This window comes from Oncorhynchus kisutch, linkage group LG15 (genome assembly GCF_002021735.2).
Source record: "Oncorhynchus kisutch isolate 150728-3 linkage group LG15, Okis_V2, whole genome shotgun sequence".
NCBI classification, from domain to species: domain Eukaryota; kingdom Metazoa; phylum Chordata; class Actinopteri; order Salmoniformes; family Salmonidae; genus Oncorhynchus; species Oncorhynchus kisutch.
In genome coordinates this window covers 7,580,059-7,599,844 of record NC_034188.2, presented here as the reverse complement: position 1 = coordinate 7,599,844, position 19,786 = coordinate 7,580,059, and positions in this window count along the sequence as shown.

The following is a 19,786-nucleotide window of genomic DNA, read 5'->3' as shown; positions in this document are numbered from 1 at the left end:
TAACCAATGGACAATAACCAGGGGTCAAAATAACCAATGGACAATAACCAGGGGTCAAAATAACCAATGGACAATAACCAAGGGTCAAAACAACCATACAAGGGACAATAACCAAGGGTCAAAACAACCAATGGACAATATCCAAGGGTCAAAACAACCAATGGACAATAACCAGGGGTCAAAACAACCAATGGACAATAACGAAGGGTCAAAACAACCAATGGACAATAACCAGGGGTCAAAACAACCAATGGACAATAACGAAGGGTCAAAACAACCAATGGACAATAACCAGGGGTCAAAACAACCAATGGACAATAACCAGGGGTCAAACAACCATACAATGGACAATAACCAGGGGTCAAAATAACCAATGGACAATAATCAAGGGTCAAAACAACCAATGGACAATAACCAGGGGTCAAAACAACAAATGGACAATATCCAGGGGTCAAAATAACCAATGGACTATAACCAAGGGTCAAAATAACCAATGGACAATAACCAAGGGTCAAAATAACCATACAATGGACAATAACCAGGGGTCAAAACAACCATACAATGGACAATAACCAGGGGTAAAAATAACCAATGGGACAATAACGAAGGGTCTAAATAACCAATGGACAATAACCAGGGGTCAAAATAACCATACAATGGACAATAACCAGGGGTCAAAATAACCAATGGACAATAACCAGGGGTCAAAATAACCAATGGACAATAACCAGGGATCAAAATAACCAATGGACAATAACCAGGGGTCAAAATAACCAATGGACAATAACCTGAGGTCAAAATAACCAATGGACAATAACCAAGGGTCAAAATAACCATAAAATGGACAATAACCAAGGGTCAAACAACCATACAATGGACAATAACCAGGGGTCAAAACAACCATACAATGGACAATAACCAGGGGTCAAAACAACCATACAATGGACAATAACCAGGGGTCAAAACAACCATACAATGGACAATAACCAAGGGTCAAAACAACCAATGGACAATAACCAAGGGTCAAAACAACCATACAATGGACTATAACCAAGGGTCAAAACAACCAATGGACAATAACCAAGAGTCAAAACAACCAATGGACAATAACCAAGGGTCAAAACAACCATACAATGGACAATAACCAAGGGTCAAAACAACCATACAATGGACAATAACCAAGGGTCAAAACAACCATACAATGGACAATAACCAAGGGTCAAAACAACCATACAATGGACAATAACCAAGGGTCAAAACAACCATACAATGGACAATAAACCAAGGGTCAAAACAACCATACAATGGACAATACCAAGGGTCAAAACAACCAATGGACAATATCCAAGGGTCAAAACAACCAATGGACGATAACCAAGGGTCAAAACAACCAATGGACAATAACCAAGGGTCAAAACAACCAATGGACAATAACCAGGGGTCAAAATAACCAATGGACAATAACCAGGGATCAAAATAACCAATGGACAATAACCAGGGGTCAAAATAACCAATGGACGATAACCAGGGGTCAAAATAACCAATGGACAATAACCAAGGGTCAAAATAACCAATGGACAATAACCAGGGGTCAAAATAACCAATGGACAATAACCAGGGGTCAAAATAACCAATGGACAATAACCAAGGGTCAAAACAACCATACAATGGACAATAACCAAGGGTCAAAACAACCAATGGACAATATCCAAGGGTCAAAACAACCAATGGACGATAACCAAGGGTCAAAACAACCAATGGACAATAACCAAGGGTCAAAACAACCAATGGACAATAACCAAGGGTCAAAACAACCATAAAATGGACAATAACCAAGGGTCAAATAACCATACAATGGACAATAACCAGGGGTCAAAACACCATACAATGGACAATAACCAAGGGTCAAAACAACCAATGGACAATAACCAAGGGTCAAATAACCATACAATGGACAATAACCAGGGGTCAAAACAACCATACAATGGACAATAACCAGGGGTCAAAACAACCAATGGACAATAACCAAGGGTCAAAACAACCATACAAATGGACAATAACCAAGGGTCAAAACAACCAATGGACAATAACCAAGGGTCAAAACAACCATACAATGGACTATAACCAAGGGTCAAAACAACCAATGGACAATAACCAAGAGTCAAAACAACCAATGGACAATACCAAGGGTCAAAATAACCAATGGACAATAACTAAGGGTCAAAATAACCAATGGACAATAACCAAGGGTCAAAACAACCATACAATGGACTATAACCAAGGGTCAAAACAACCAATGGACAATAACCAAGAGTCAAAACAACCAATGGACAATAACCAAGGGTCAAAACAACCATACAAATGGACTATACCAAGGGTCAAAAACAACCAATGGACAATAACCAAGAGTCAAACAACCAATGGACAATAACCAAGGGTCAAAACAACCATACAATGGACTATAACCAAGGGTCAAAAACAACCAATGGACATAACCAAGAGTCAAACAACCAATGGACAATAACCAAGGGTCAAAACAACCATACAATGGACTATAAACCAAGGGTCATAACAACCAATGGACAATAACCAAGAGTCAAAACAACCAATGGACAATAACCAGGGGTCAAAAATAACCAATGGACAATAACCAGGGGTCAAAACAACCAATGGACAATAACCAAGGTCAAATAACCGATGGAACAATAACCAAGGGTCAAAATAACCATACAATGGACAATAACCAGGGGTCAAAACAACCATACAATGGACAATAACCAAGGGTCAAAACAACCAATGGACAATAACCAAGGGTCAAAATAACCAATGGACAATAACCAGGGGTCAAACACAACCAATGGACAATAACCAGGGGTCAAAATAACCAATGGACAATAACCAAAGGGTCAAATAAACCAATGGACAATAACCAAGGGTCAAAATAACCATACAATGGACAATAACCAGGGGTCAAAACAACCATACAATGGACAATAACCAAGGGTCAAAATAACCAATGGACAATACGAAGGGTCAAAATAACCAATGGACAATAACCAGGGATCAAAATAACCAATGGACAATAACCAGGGGTCAAAATAACCAATGGACAATAACCAGGGGTCAAAATAACCAATGGACAATAACCAGGGGTCAAAATATCCAATGGGCAATAACCAAGGGTCAAATAAACCAATGGACAATAACCAGGGGTCAAAATAACCAATGGACAATAACCAGGGGTCAAAATAACCAATGGACAATAACCAAGGGTCAAAACAACCATACAATGGACAATAACCAAGGGTCAAAACAACCAATGGACAATAACCAAGGGTCAAAACAACCAATGGACAATAACCAGGGGTCAAAACAACCAATGGACAATAACCAAGGGTCAAAACAACCAATGGACAATAACCAGGGGTCAAAACAACCAATGGACAATAACCAAGGGTCAAAACAACCAATGGACAATAACCAGGGGTCAAAACAACCAATGGACAATAACCAGGGGTCAAACAACCATACAATGGACAATAACCAGGGGTCAAAATAACCAATGGACAATAATCAAGGGTCAAAACAACCAATGGACAATAACCAGGGGTCAAAACAACAAATGGACAATAACCAGGGGTCAAAATAACCAATGGACTATAACCAAGGGTCAAAATAACCAATGGACAATAACCAAGGGTCAAAATAACCATACAATGGACAATAACCAGGGGTCAAAACAACCATACAATGGACAATAACCAGGGGTAAAAACCAATGGACAATAACCAAGGGTCAAAATAACCAATGGACAATAACCAGGGTCAAAAAACCATACAATGGACAATAACCAGGGTCAAAATAACCAATGGACAATAACCAGGGGTCAAAATAACCAATGGACAATAACCAGGGTCAAAATAACCAATGGACAATAACCAGGGGTCAAAATAACCAATGGACAATAACCAGGGTCAAAATAACCAATGGACAATAACCAAGGGTCAAAATAACCATAAAATGGACAATAACCAAGGGTCAAAACAACCATACAATGGACAATAACCAGGGGTCAAAACAACCATACAATGGACAATAACCAGGGGTCAAAACAACCATACAATGGACAATAACCAGGGGTCAAAACAACCATACAATGGACAATAACCAAGGGTCAAAACAACCAATGGACAATAACCAAGGGTCAAAACAACCATACAATGGACAATAACCAAGGGTCAAAACAACCAATGGACAATAACCAAGAGTCAAAACAACCAATGGACAATAACCAAGGGTCAAAACAACCATACAATGGACAATAACCAAGGGTCAAAACAACCATACAATGGACAATAACCAAGGGTCAAAACAACCATACAATGGACAATAACCAAGGGTCAAAACAACCATACAATGGACAATAACCAAGGGTCAAAACAACCATACAATGGACAATAACCAGGGGTGAAAAACAACCATACAATGGACAATAACCAAGGGTCAAAACAACCATACAATGGACAATAACCAAGGGTCAAAACAACCATACAATGGACATAACCAAGGGTCAAAACAACCAATGGACAATAACCAAGAGTCAAAACAACCAATGGACAATAACCAAGGGTCAAAACAACCATACAATGGACTATAACCAAGGGTCAAAACAACCAATGGACAATAACCAAGAGTCAAAACAACCAATGGACAATAACCAAGGGTCAAAACAACCATACAATGGACAATAACCAAGGGTCAAAACAACCAATGGACAATAACCAAGAGTCAAAACAACCAATGGACAATAACCAGGGGTCAAAATAACCAATGGACAATAACCAGGGGTCAAAACAACCAATGGACAATAACCAAGGGTCAAAATAACCGATGGACAATAACCAAGGGTCAAATAACCATACAATGGACAATAACCAGGGGTCAAAACAACCATACAATGGACAATAACCAAGGGTCAAAACAACCAATGGACAATAACCAAGGGTCAAAATAACCAATGGACAATAACCAGGGGTCAAAACAACCAATGGACAATAACCAGGGGTCAAAATAACCAATGGACAATAACCAAGGGTCAAAATAACCAATGGACAATAACCAAGGGTCAAAATAACCATACAATGGACAATAACCAGGGTCAAAACAACCATACAATGGACAATAACCAAGGGTCAAAATAACCAATGGACAATAACCAAGGGTCAAAATAACCAATGGACAATAACCAGGGTCAAAACAACCAATGGACAATAACCAGGGGTCAAAACAACCAATGGACAATAACCAGGGGTCAAAATAACCAATGGACAATAACCAGGGTCAAAAAACCAATGGACAATAACCAAGGGTCAAAACAACCAATGGACAATAACCAGGGGTCAAAATAACCAATGGACAATAACCAGGGTCAAAATAACCAATGGACAATAACCAAGGGTCAAAACAACCATACAAGGGACAATAACCAAGGGTCAAAACAACCAATGGACAATAACCAAGGGTCAAAATAACCATAAAATGGACAATAACCAAGGGTCAAAACAACCATACAATGGACAATAACCAGGGGTCAAAACAACCATACAATGGACAATAACCAGGGGTCAAAACAACCATACAATGGACAATAACCAGGGGTCAAAACAACCATACAATGGACAATAACCAAGGGTCAAAACAACCAATGGACAATAACCAAGGGTCAAAACAACCATACAATGGACAATAACCAAGGGTCAAAACAACCAATGGACAATAACCAAGAGTCAAAACACCAATGGACAATACCAGAGGTCAAAACAACCATAACAATGGACAATAACCAAGGGTCAAACAACCATACAATGGACAATAACCAAGGTCAAAACAACCATACAATGGACAATAACCAAGGGTCAAACAACCATACAATGGACAATAACCAAGGGTCAAAACAACCATACAATGGACAATAACCAGGGGTCAAAACAACCATACAATGGACAATAACCAAGGGTCAAAACAACCATACAATGGACAATAACCAAGGGTCAAAACAACCATACAATGGACATAACCAGGGTCAAAACAACCAATGGACAATAACCAAGGGTCAAAACAACCAATGGACAATAACCAAGGGTCAAAACAACCATACAATGGACAATAACCAAGGGTCAAAACAACCAATGGACAATAACCAAGGGTCAAAACAACCAATGGACAATAACCAAGGGTCAAAACAACCATACAATGGACAATAACCAAGGGTCAAAACAACCAATGGACAATAACCAAGGGTCAAAACAACCAATGGACAATAACCAAGGGTCAAAATAACCAATGGACAATAACCAGGGTCAAAACAACCAATGGACAATAACCAAGGGTCAAAATAACCAATGGACAATAACCAAGGGTCAAAATAACCATACAATGGACAATAACCAGGGTCAAAACAACCATACAATGGACAATAACCAAGGGTCAAAACAACCAATGGACAATAACCAAGGGTCAAAATAACCAATGGACAATAACCAGGGTCAAAACAACCAATGGACAATAACCAGGGGTCAAAATAACCAATGGACAATAACCAAGGGTCAAAATAACCAATGGACAATAACCAAGGGTCAAAATAACCATACAATGGACAATAACCAAGGGTCAAAACAACCATACAATGGACAATAACCAAGGGTCAAAATAACCAATGGACAATAACCAAGGGTCAAAATACCAATGGACAATAACCAGGGTCAAAATAACCAATGGACAATAACCAGGGGTCAAAATAACCAATGGACAATAACCAGGGTCAAAATAACCAATGGACAATAACCAGGGGTCAAATAACCAATGGACAATAACCAAGGGTCAAAATAACCAATGGACAATAACCAGGGGTCAAAATAACCAATGGACAATAACCAGGGGTCAAAATAACCAATGGACAATAACCAGGGGTCAAAACAACCATAATGGACAATAACCAAGGGTCAAAACAACCAATGGACAATAACCAAGGGTCAAAACAACCAATGGACAATAACCAAGGGTCAAAACAACCAATGGACAATAACCAAGGGTCAAAACAACCAATGGACAATAACCAGGGGTCAAAACAACCATGGACAATAACCAAGGGTCAAAACAACCAATGGACAATAACCAGGGGTCAAAACACAACCAATGGACAATAACCAGGGGTCAAACAACCATACAATGGACAATAACCAGGGTCAAAATACCAATGGACAATAACCAAGGGTCAAAACAACCAATGGACAATAACCAGGGTCAAAACAACAAATGGACAATAACCAGGGGTCAAATAACCAATGGACAATAACCAAGGGTCAAAATAACCAATGGACAATAACCAAGGGTCAAATAACCATACAATGGACAATAACCAGGGGTCAAAACAACATACAATGGACAATAACCAGGGTCAAAACAACCAATGGACAATAACCAAGGGTCAAAATAACCAATGGACAATAACCAAGGGTCAAAAAACCATACAATGGACAATAACCAGGGGTCAAAACAACCATGGACAATAACCAGGGTCAAAATAACCAATGGACAATAACCAGGGTCAAAACAACAATGGACAATAACCAGGGGTCAAAATAACCAATGGACAATAACCAGAGGTCAAAATAACCAATGGACAATAACCAAGGGTCAAAATAACCATAAAATGGACAATAACCAAGGGTCAAAACAACCATACAATGGACAATAACCAGGGGTCAAAACAACCATACAATGGACAATAACCAGGGGTCAAAACAACCAACAATGGACAATAACCAGGGGTCAAAACAACCATACAATGGACAATAACCAAGGTCAAAACAACCATGGACAATAACCAAGGGTCAAAACAACCATACAATGGACATAACCAAGGGTCAAACAACCAATGGACAATAACCAAGGGTCAAAACAACCAATGGACAATAACCAAGGGTCAAAACAACCATACAATGGACAATAACCAAGGGTCAAACAACCATACAATGGACAATAACCAAGGGTCAAAACAACCATACAATGGACAATAACCAAGGGTCAAAACAACCATACAATGGACAATAACCAGGGTCAAAACAACCATACAATGGACAATAACCAGGGTCAAAACAACCATACAATGGACAATAACCAAGGTCAAAACAACCATACAATGGACAATAACCAAGGGTCAAAACAACCATACAATGGACAATAACCAAGGGTCAAAACAACCAATGGACAATAACCAAGGGTCAAACAACAATGGACATAACCAAGGGTCAAAACAACCAATGGACAATAACCAAGGGTCAAAACAACCAATGGACAATAACCAGGGTCAAAATAACCATGGACAATAACCAGGGTCAAAATAACCAATGGACAATAACCAGGGTCAAAATAACCAATGGACAATAACCAGGGGTCAAAATAACCAATGGACAATAACCAAGGGTCAAATAACCAATGGACAATAACCAGGGGTCAAATAACCAATGGACAATAACCAAGGGTCAAAATAACCAATGGACAATAACCAAGGGTCAAAACAACCATACAATGGACAATAACCAAGGGTCAAAACAACCAATGGACAATAACCAAGGGTCAAACAACCAATGGACAATAACCAAGGTCAAACAACCAATGGACAATAACCAAGGGTCAAAACAACCAATGGACAATAACCAAGGGTCAAAACAACCATAAAATGGACAATAACCAAGGGTCAAAACAACCATACAATGGACAATAACCAGGGTCAAAACAACCATACAATGGACAATAACCAAGGGTCAAAACAACCAATGGACAATAACCAAGGGTCAAAAAACCATACAATGGACAATAACCAGGGTCAAAACAACCATACAATGGACAATAACCAAGGGTCAAAACAACCAATGGACAATAACCAAGGGTCAAAACAACCATACAATGCAATAACCAAGGGTCAAAACAACCAATGGACAATAACCAAGGTCAAAACAACCATACATGGACTATAAAACCAAGGGTCAAACAAAACCAATGGACAATAACCAAGGTCAAAACACCAATGGACAATAACCAAGGGTCAAAATAACAATGGACAATAACCAAGGGTCAAATAACCACAATGGACATAACCAAGGGTCAAAACAACCAATGGACATAACCAAGGGTCAAACAACCAATGGACAATAACCAGGGGTCAAAATAACCAATGGACAATAACCAAGGGTCAAAACAACCATACAATGGACTATAACCAAGGGTCAAAACAACCAATGGACAATAACCAAGAGTCAAAACAACCAATGGACAATAACCAAGGGTCAAAACAACCATACAATGGACAATAACCAAGGGTCAAAACAACCATATTGACAATAACCAAGAGTCAAAACAACCAATGGACAATAACCAAGGTCAAAACACCATACAATGGACAATAACCAAGGGTCAAAACAACCATGGACAATAACCAAGAGTCAAAACAACCAATGGACAATAACCAAGGGTCAAAACAACCATACAATGGACAATACCAAGGGTCAAAACAACCATGGACAATAACCAAGGGTCAACAACCAATGGACAATAACCAGGGGTCAAAATAACCAATGGACAATAACCAGGGTCAAAACAACCAATGGACAATAACCAAGGGTCAAAATAACAATGGACAATAACCAGGGTCAAAATAACCAATGGACAATAACCAAGGGTCAAAACAACCATACAATGGACAATACCAAGGTCAAAACAACCATACAATGGACAATAACCAGGGTCAAAACAACCATGGACAATAACCAGAGTCAAAACAACCAATGGACAATAACCAAGGGTCAAAACCCATACAATGGACAATAACCAAGGGTCAAAACAACCATGGACAATAACCAAGGGTCAAAACAACCAATGGACAATAACCAAGGGTCAAAACCATACCAATGGACAATAACAAGGGTCAAAACACCACAATGGACAATAACCAGGGGTCAAAACAACCATACAATGGACAATAACCAAGGGTCAAAACAACCATACAATGGACAATAACCAGGGCAAAACAACCAATGGACAATAACCAAGGGTCAAAATAACAATGGACAATAACCAGGGTCAAACAACCAATGGACAATAACCAAGGGTCAAAATAACCCAATGGACAATAACCAAGGGTCAAAATAACCATGGACAATAACCAAGGGTCAAAATACCAATGGACAATAACCAGGGGTCAAAACAACCAATGGGCAATAACCAAGGGTCAAAAAACCAATGGACAATAACCAGGGTCAAAACAACCATACATGGACAATAACCAAGGGTCAAAACAACCATACAATGGACAATAACCAGGGTCAAAACAACCCATACATGGACAATAACCAAGGGTCAAAACAACCATACAATGGACAATAACCAAGGTCAAACAACCATACAATGGACAATAACCAAGGTCAAAACCCCATACAATGGACAATAACCAGGGGTCAAAACAACAATAAATGAACAATAACCAAGGGTCAAAACAACCATACAATGGACAATAACCAGGGGTCAAAAACCATACAATGGACAATAACCAGGGTCAAAACAACCATACAAGACAATAACCAGGGTCAAAACAACCATACAATGGACAATAACCAAGGGTCAAAACAACCAATGGACAATAACCAAGGGTCAAACAACCATACAATGGACAATAACCAAGGGTCAAAACAACCAATGGACAATAACCAAGGGTCAAAACAACCAATGGACAATACCAGGGTCAAAACAACCCTGGACAATAACCAAGGGTCAAAACAACCATACAATGGACAATAACCAAGGGTCAAAACAACCATACAATGGACAATAACCAGGGGTCAAAACAACCATACAATGGACACTAACCAAGGGTCAAAACAACCATACAATGGACAATAACCAAGGTCAAAACAACCATACAATGGACAATAACCAGGGTCAAAACAACCATACAATGGACAATAACCAAGGGTCAAAACAACCAATGGACAATAACAAAGGGTCAAAATAACCATACAATGGACAATAACCAGGGGTCAAAACAACCATACAATGGACAATAACCAGGGGTCAAAACAACCCATGGACAATAACCAGGGGTCAAAACAACCATACAATGGACAATAACCAAGGGTCAAAACAACCAATGGACAATAACCAAGGTCAAACAACCATACAATGGACTATAACCAAGGGTCAAAACAACCAATGGACAATAACCAAGAGTCAAACAACCAATGGACAATAACCAAGGGTCAAAACAACCATACAATGGACAATAACCAAGGGTCAAAACAACCATACAATGGACAATAACCAAGGGTCAAAAAACAATACAATGGACAATAACCAGGGGTCAAACAACCATACAATGGACAATAACCAAGGGTCAAAACAACCATACAATGGACATAACCAAGGGTCAAACAACCATACAATGGACAATAACCAGGGGTGAAAAACAACCATACAATGGACAATAACCAAGGGTCAAACAACCATACAATGGACAATAACCAGGGTCAAAACAACCAATGGACAATAACAAGGTCAAATAACCAATGGACAATAACCAAGGGTCAAACAACCAATGGACAATAACCAAGGGTCAAAATAACCAATGGACAATACAATGGTCAAAATAACCAATGACAATAACCAAGGTCAAATAACCAATGGACAATAACCAGGGTCAAAACAACCAATGGACAATAACCAGGGTCAAAATAACCAATGGACAATAACCAGGGGTCAAATAACCAATGGACATAACCAGGGATCAAAATAACCAATGGACAATAACCAGGGTCAAAATAACCAATAGACAATAACCACCAGGTCAAAAAACCAATGGACAATAACCAAGGGTCAATAACCAATGGACAATAACCAAGGGGTCAAAATAACCAATGGACAATACCAGGGGTCAATACCAATTGACAATAACCAAGGGTCAAAACGACAATGGACAATAACCAAAGGGTCCAAACAACCGGACAACAGTATCAACAATATCCAGGGGTCAAAACAACCGGACATCAGTAACACAAAATAACCAAGGGTCAGAATAACCCATGGACAATAACCAAGGGTCAAAACACCATACAATGGACAATAACCCAGGGTCAACACCATAACAATGGACAATAACCAGGGTCAAAACAACATAAAATGACAATAACCAAGGGTCAAACCAACCATACAATGGACAATAACCAGGGGTCAAAACAACCATACAATGGACAATAACCAGGGGTCAAAACAACCATACAATGGACAATAACCAGGGTCAAAACAACCATACAATGGACAATAACCAAGGGTCAAAACAACCAATGGACAATAACCAAGGGTCAAAACCCCACAATGGACTATAACCAGGGTCAAAAACAACCAATGGACAATAACCAAGGGTCAAAACAACCAATGGACAATAACCAAGGGTCAAAACAACCACTGGACAATAACCAAGGGTCCAAACAACCATACAATGGACAATAACCAGGGTCAAACAACCATACAATGGACAATAACCAGGGTCAAAACACCATACAATGGACACTAACCAAGGGTCAAACAACCATACAATGGACAATAACCAGGGTCAAAACAACCATACAATGGACAATAACCAGGGGTCAAATAACCGATGGACAATAACCAAGGGTCAAAATAACCATACAATGGACAATAACCAGGGTCAAACAACCATACAATGGACAATAACCAAGGGTCAAAACACACCAATGGACAATACCAAGGGTCAAAATAACCATACAATGGACAATAACCAGGGGGTCAAACAACATACAATGGACAATAACCAGGGGTCAAAACAACCAATGGACAATAACCAGGGTCAAAACCACCATACAATGGACAATACCAGGGTCAAAACAACCATGGACAATAACCAGGGTCAAAACAACCATACAATGGACTATAACCAAGGGTCAAAACAACCAATGGACAATAACCAAGGGTCAAAACAACAAGGACAATAACCAGGGTCAAACACCACCATGGACAAACCAGGGTCAAACACCCATACAATGGACAATAACCAAGGGTCAAAACACCATACAATGGACATAACCAGGGGTCAAACAACCATACAATGGACAATAACCAAGGGTCAAAACAACCATACAATGGACAATAACCAAGGGTCAAAACACCATACAATGGACAATAACCAGGGTGAAAAACAACCATACAATGGACAATAACCAAGGGTCAAAACAACCATACAATGGACAATAACCAGGGGTCAAAACACCAATGGACAATAACCAAGGGTCAAAATAACCATGGACAATAACCAAGGTCAAAACAACCAATGGACAATAACCAAGGGTCAAATAACCAATGGACAATAACCAAGGGTCAAAATAACCATGGACAATAACCAAGGGTCAAATAAACCAATGGACAATAACCAGGGGTCAAACAACCAATGGGCAATAACCAGGGTCAAAATAACCAATGGACAATAACCAGGGGTCCAAATACCAATGGACAATAACCATGGATCAAAATAACCAATGGACATAACCAGGGGTCAAAATAACCAATAGACAATAACCATGGGTCAAATAACCATGGACAATAACCAAAGTCAAAATAAACAATGGACAATAACCAGGGTCAAAATAGCCAATGGACAATAACCGGGGTCAAAATACCAATTGACAATAACCAAGGGTCAAAACGACAATGGACATAACCAAGGGTCAAAACAACCGGACAACAGTAATCCACAATATCCAGGGGTCAAAACAACCGGTACAACAGTACAACATACCACCAAGTGTCAAATAACCATGGACAATAACCAAGGGTCAAAATAACCAATGGACAATAACCAGCGGTCAAACAACCAATGGACAATAACCAGGGGTCAAAATAACCAATGGACAATAACCAGGGGTCAAAATAACCATGGACAATAACCAGGGGTCAAATAAACCATGGACAATAACCAAGGTCAAAACAACCAATGGACAATACCAAGGGGTCAAAACAACCACACTGGACAATAACCAAGGGTCAAAACAACCATACAATGGACAATACCAAGGGTCTCAAAACAACCATACAATGGACAATAACCAGGGGTCAAAACAACCATACAATGGACACTAACCAAGGGTCAAAACAACCATACAATGGACCATAACCAAGGGTCAAAACAACCATACAATGGACAATAACCAGGGGTCAAATAACCGATGGACAATAACCAAGGGTCAAAATAACCATACAATGGACAATAACCAGGGTCAAAACAACCATACAATGTAACAATAACCAAGGGTCAAAACAACCAGGGACAATACCCAAGGGTCAATAACCAGACAATTGACAATAACCGGGGTCAAACAACCATACAATGGACAATAACCAGGGGTCAACAAACCAATGGACAATACCAAGGTCAAAACAACCATAAAAATGGACTAAACCAGGGTCAAAACAAAACCAATGGAAAATAACCAAGAGTCAAACAACCATGGACATAACCAAGGGTCAAAACAACCATAAATGGCAATAACCAAGGGTCAAAACAACCATACAATGGACAATAACCAAGGGTCAAACACCATACAATGGACAATAACCAGGTCAAAACAACCATACATGGACAATACCAAGGGTCAAAAACCACCCATACACAGGACAATAACCAAGGTCAAACAACCATACAATGGACAATAACCAGGGGTGAAAACAACCATACTGGACAATAACCAAGGGTCAAAACAACCATACAATGACAATACCGGGGTCAAAACACCAATGGACAATAACCAAGGGTCAAAATAACCAATGGACAATACCAAGGGGTCAAAACAACCAATGGACAATAACCCAAGGGTCAAATAACCAATGGACAATAACCAAGGGTCAAAATACCAATGGACAATAACCAAGGGTCAAAATAACCAATGGACAATACCCAGGGTCAAAAAACCCAATGGGCAATAACCAGGGGTCAAAATAACCAATGGACAATAACCAAGGGTCAAAACAACCATACAATGGACAATAACCAAGGGTCAAAACAACCANCCATGGACAATAACCAAGGTCAAAACAACCATACAATGGACAATAACCAAGGGTCAAAACAACCATACAATGGACAATAACCGGGGTCAAAACAACCAATGGACAATAACAAGGGTCAAAACAACCATACAATGGACAATAACCAGGGGTCAAACAACCATCAAGGACAATAACCAGGGGTCAAAACCATAACAATGGACAATAACCAGGGGTCAAAACAACCATACAATGGACAATAACCAAGGGTCAAAACAACCAATGACATAACCAGGGTCAAACACCAACAATGGACATAACCAGGGTCAAACACACCAATGGACAATAACCAAGGGTCCAAACAACCAATGGACAATAACCAAGGGTCAAAACAACCACTGGACAATAACCAAGGGTCAAAACAACCATACAATGGACAATACCAAGGTCAAAACAACCATACAATGGACAATAACCAGGGGTCAAACAACCATACCAATGGACACTAACAAGGGTCAAAAACCCCCATACAATGGACAATAACCAGGGGTCAAAACAACCATACAATGGACAATAACCAGGGGTCAAAATAACCAATGGACAATAACCAGGGTCAAAATAACATACATGGACAATAACCAGGGTCAAAACAACCATACAATGGACAATAACCAAGGGTCAAAACAACCATGGACAATACCAAGGGTCAAAATAACCAACATGGACAATAACCAGGGTCAAAACAACCATACAATGGACAATAACCAGGGTCAAAACAACCAATGGACAATAACCAAGGGTCAAAACAACCATACAATGGACAATAACCAAGGGTCAAACAACCAATGGACAATAACCAAGGGTCAAACAACCTACAATGGACAATAACCAAGGGTCAAAACAACCAATGGACAATAACCAAGGGTCAACAACCAATGGACAATAACCAAGGGTCAAAACAACCATACAATGGACAATAACCAAGGGTCAAAACAACCATACAATGGACAATAACCAAGGGTCAAAACAACCATACAATGGACAATAACCAGGGTCAAACACCATACAATGGACAATAACCAAGGGTCAAAACACCATACAATGGACAATAACCAAGGGTCAAAACAACCATACAATGGACAATAACCAGGGTCAAAACCCCATACAATACAATAACCAAGGGTCAAAACCACCTCAATAACAATGGACAATAACCAGGGTCAAAACAACAATGGACAATAACCAAGGGTCAAAATAACCAATGGACAATAACCAAGGGTCAAAACAACCAATGGACAATAACCAAGGGTCAAAATAACCAATGGACAATAACCAAGGGTCAAAATAACCAATGGACAATAACCAAGGGTCAAAATAACCCATGGACAATAACCAGGGTCAAAACAACCAATGGACAATAACCAGGGTCAAAATACCAATGGACAATAACCAGGGGTCCAAATAACCATGGACAATAACCAGGGATCAAAATAACCAATGGACAATAACCAGGGGTCAAAATAACCAAAGACAATAACCAGGGTCAAAATAACCAATGGACAATAACCAAGGGTCAAATAACCAATGGACAATAACCAGGGGTCAAATAGCCAATGGACAATAACCAGGGTCAAATAACCAATTGACAATAACCAAGGGTCAAAACGACCAATGGACAATAACAAGGGTCAAAACAACCATGACAAACAGTATCAAACAATATCCAGGGTCAAAACAACCGGGTCAACAGTACCAACAATAACCAGGGTCAGAATAACCCATGGACAATACCAAGGGTCAAAATAACCAATGGACAATAACCAGGGTCAAAACAACCAATGGACAATAACCAGGGTCAAAATAACCAATGGACAATAACCAGGGTCAAATAACCAATGGACAATAACCAGGGGTCAAAATAACCAATGGACAATAACCAAGGGTCAAAACAACCAATGGACAATAACCAAGGGTCAAAACAACCACTGGACAATAACCAAGGGTCAAAACAACCATACAATGGACAATAACCAAGGGTCAAAACAACCATACAACTGGACAATAACCAGGGGTCAAAACAACCATACAATGGACACTAACCAAGGGTCAAACAACCATACAATGGACATAACCAAGGTCAAAACAACCATACAATGGACAATAACCAGGGGTCAAATAACCGATGGACAATAACCAAGGGTCAAAATAACCCATACAATGGACAATAACCAGGGGTCAAAACAACCATACAATGGACAATAACCAAGGGTCAAAACAACCAATGGACAATAACCAAGGGTCAAAATAACATACAATGGACAATAACCAGGGTCAAACAACCATACATGGACAATAACCAGGGGTCAAAACAACCAATGGACAATAACCAAGGGTCAAAACAACCATACAATGGACAATAACCAAGGGTCAAAACAACCAATGGACAATAACCAAGGGTCAAAACAACCAATGGACAATAACCAAGGGTCAAAACAACCATACAATGGACAATAACCAGGGTCAAAACAACCATACAATGGACAATAACCAAGGGTCAAACAACCATACAATGGACAATAACCAGGGGTCAAAACAACCATACAATGGACAATAACCAAGGGTCAAAACAACCATACAATGGACAATAACCAAGGGTCAAAACAACCATACAATGGACAATAACCAGGGTCAAAAACAACCATACAATGGACAATAACCAAGGGTCAAACAACCATACAATGGACAATAACCAGGGGTCAAAACAACCAATGGACAATAACCAAGGGTCAAAATAACCAATGGACAATAACCAAGGTCAAAACAACCAATGGACAATAACCAAGGGTCAAAACAACCAATGGACAATAACCAAGGGTCAAAATAACCAATGGACAATAACCAAGGGTCAAAATAACCAATGGACAATAACCAGGGGTCAAAACAACCAATGGACAATAACCAGGGGTCAAAATAACCAATGGACAATAACCAAGGTCAAAACAACCATACAATGGACAATAACCAAGGGTCAAACAACCATACAATGGACTATAACCAAGGGTCAAAACAACCAATGGACAATAACCAAGAGTCAAAACAACCAATGGACAATAACCAAGGGTCAAAACAACCATACAATGGACTATAACCAAGGGTCAAAACAACCAATGGACAATAACCAAGAGTCAAAACAACCAATGGACAATAACCAAGGGTCAAAACAACCATACAATGGACTATAACCAAGGGTCAAAACAACCAATGGACAATAACCAAGGGTCAAAACAACCAATGGACAATAACCAAGGGTCAAAACAACCATACAATGGACAATAACCAAGGTCAAAACAACCAAAGGACAATAACCAAGAGTCAAAACAACCAATGGACAATAACCAGGGGTCAAAATAACCAATGGACAATAACCAGGGGTCAAAACAACCAATGGACAATAACCAAGGGTCAAAATAACCAATGGACAATAACCAGGGGTCAAAATAACCAATGGACAATAACCAAGGGTCAAAACCATACAATGGACAATAACCAAGGGTCAAAACAACCATACAATGACAATAACCAGGGGTCAAAACAACCAATGGACAATAACCAAGGGTCAAAACAACCAATGGACAATAACCAAGGGTCAAAACAACCATACAATGGACTATAACCAAGGGTCAAAAACAACCAATGGACAATAACCAAGAGTCCAAACCAAACCAATGATGGACCAAGTAACCATAGGGTCAAAACCAAACCATACAATGGACAATAAACAAGGGTCAAAACAACCATACCAATGGACAATAACCAGGGGTCAAAACAACCATACAATGGACAATAACCAAGGGTCAAAACAACCATACGAATGGACAATAACCAAGGGTCAAAACAACCATACAATGGACCCAATAAACCAGGGGTTGAAAAACAAACCATACAATGGACAATAACCAAGGGCAAAACAACCATACAATGGACAATAACCAGGGGTCAAAACAACCAATGGACCAATAACAAGGGTCAAAATAACCAATGGACAATAACCAAGGGTCAAAACAACCAATGGACAATAACCAAGGGTCAAAATAAACCAATGGACAATAACCAAGGGTCAAAATAACCAATGACAATAACCAAGGGTCAAAATAACCAATGGACAATAACCAGGGGTCAAAACAACCAATGGGCAATAACCAGGGGTCAAAATAACCAATGGACAATTACCAAGGGTCAAAACAACCATACAATGGACAATAACCAAGGGTCAAAACAACCATACAATGGACAATAACCAGGGGTCAAAACAACCATACAATGGACAATAACCAAGGGTCAAAACAACCATACAATGGACAATAACCAAGGGTCAAAACAACCATACAATGGACAATAACCAAGGGTCAAAACAACCATACAATGGACAATAACCAGGGGTCAAAACAACAATAAAATGAACAATAACCAAGGGTCAAAAACAACCATACAATGGACAATAACCAGGGGTCAAAACAACCATACAATGGACAATAACCAGGGGTCAAAACAACCATACAATGGACAATAACCAGGGGTCAAAACAACCATACAATGGACAATAACCAAGGGTCAAAACAACCAATGGACAATAACCAAGGGTCAAACAACCATACAATGGACTATAACCAAGGGTCAAAAC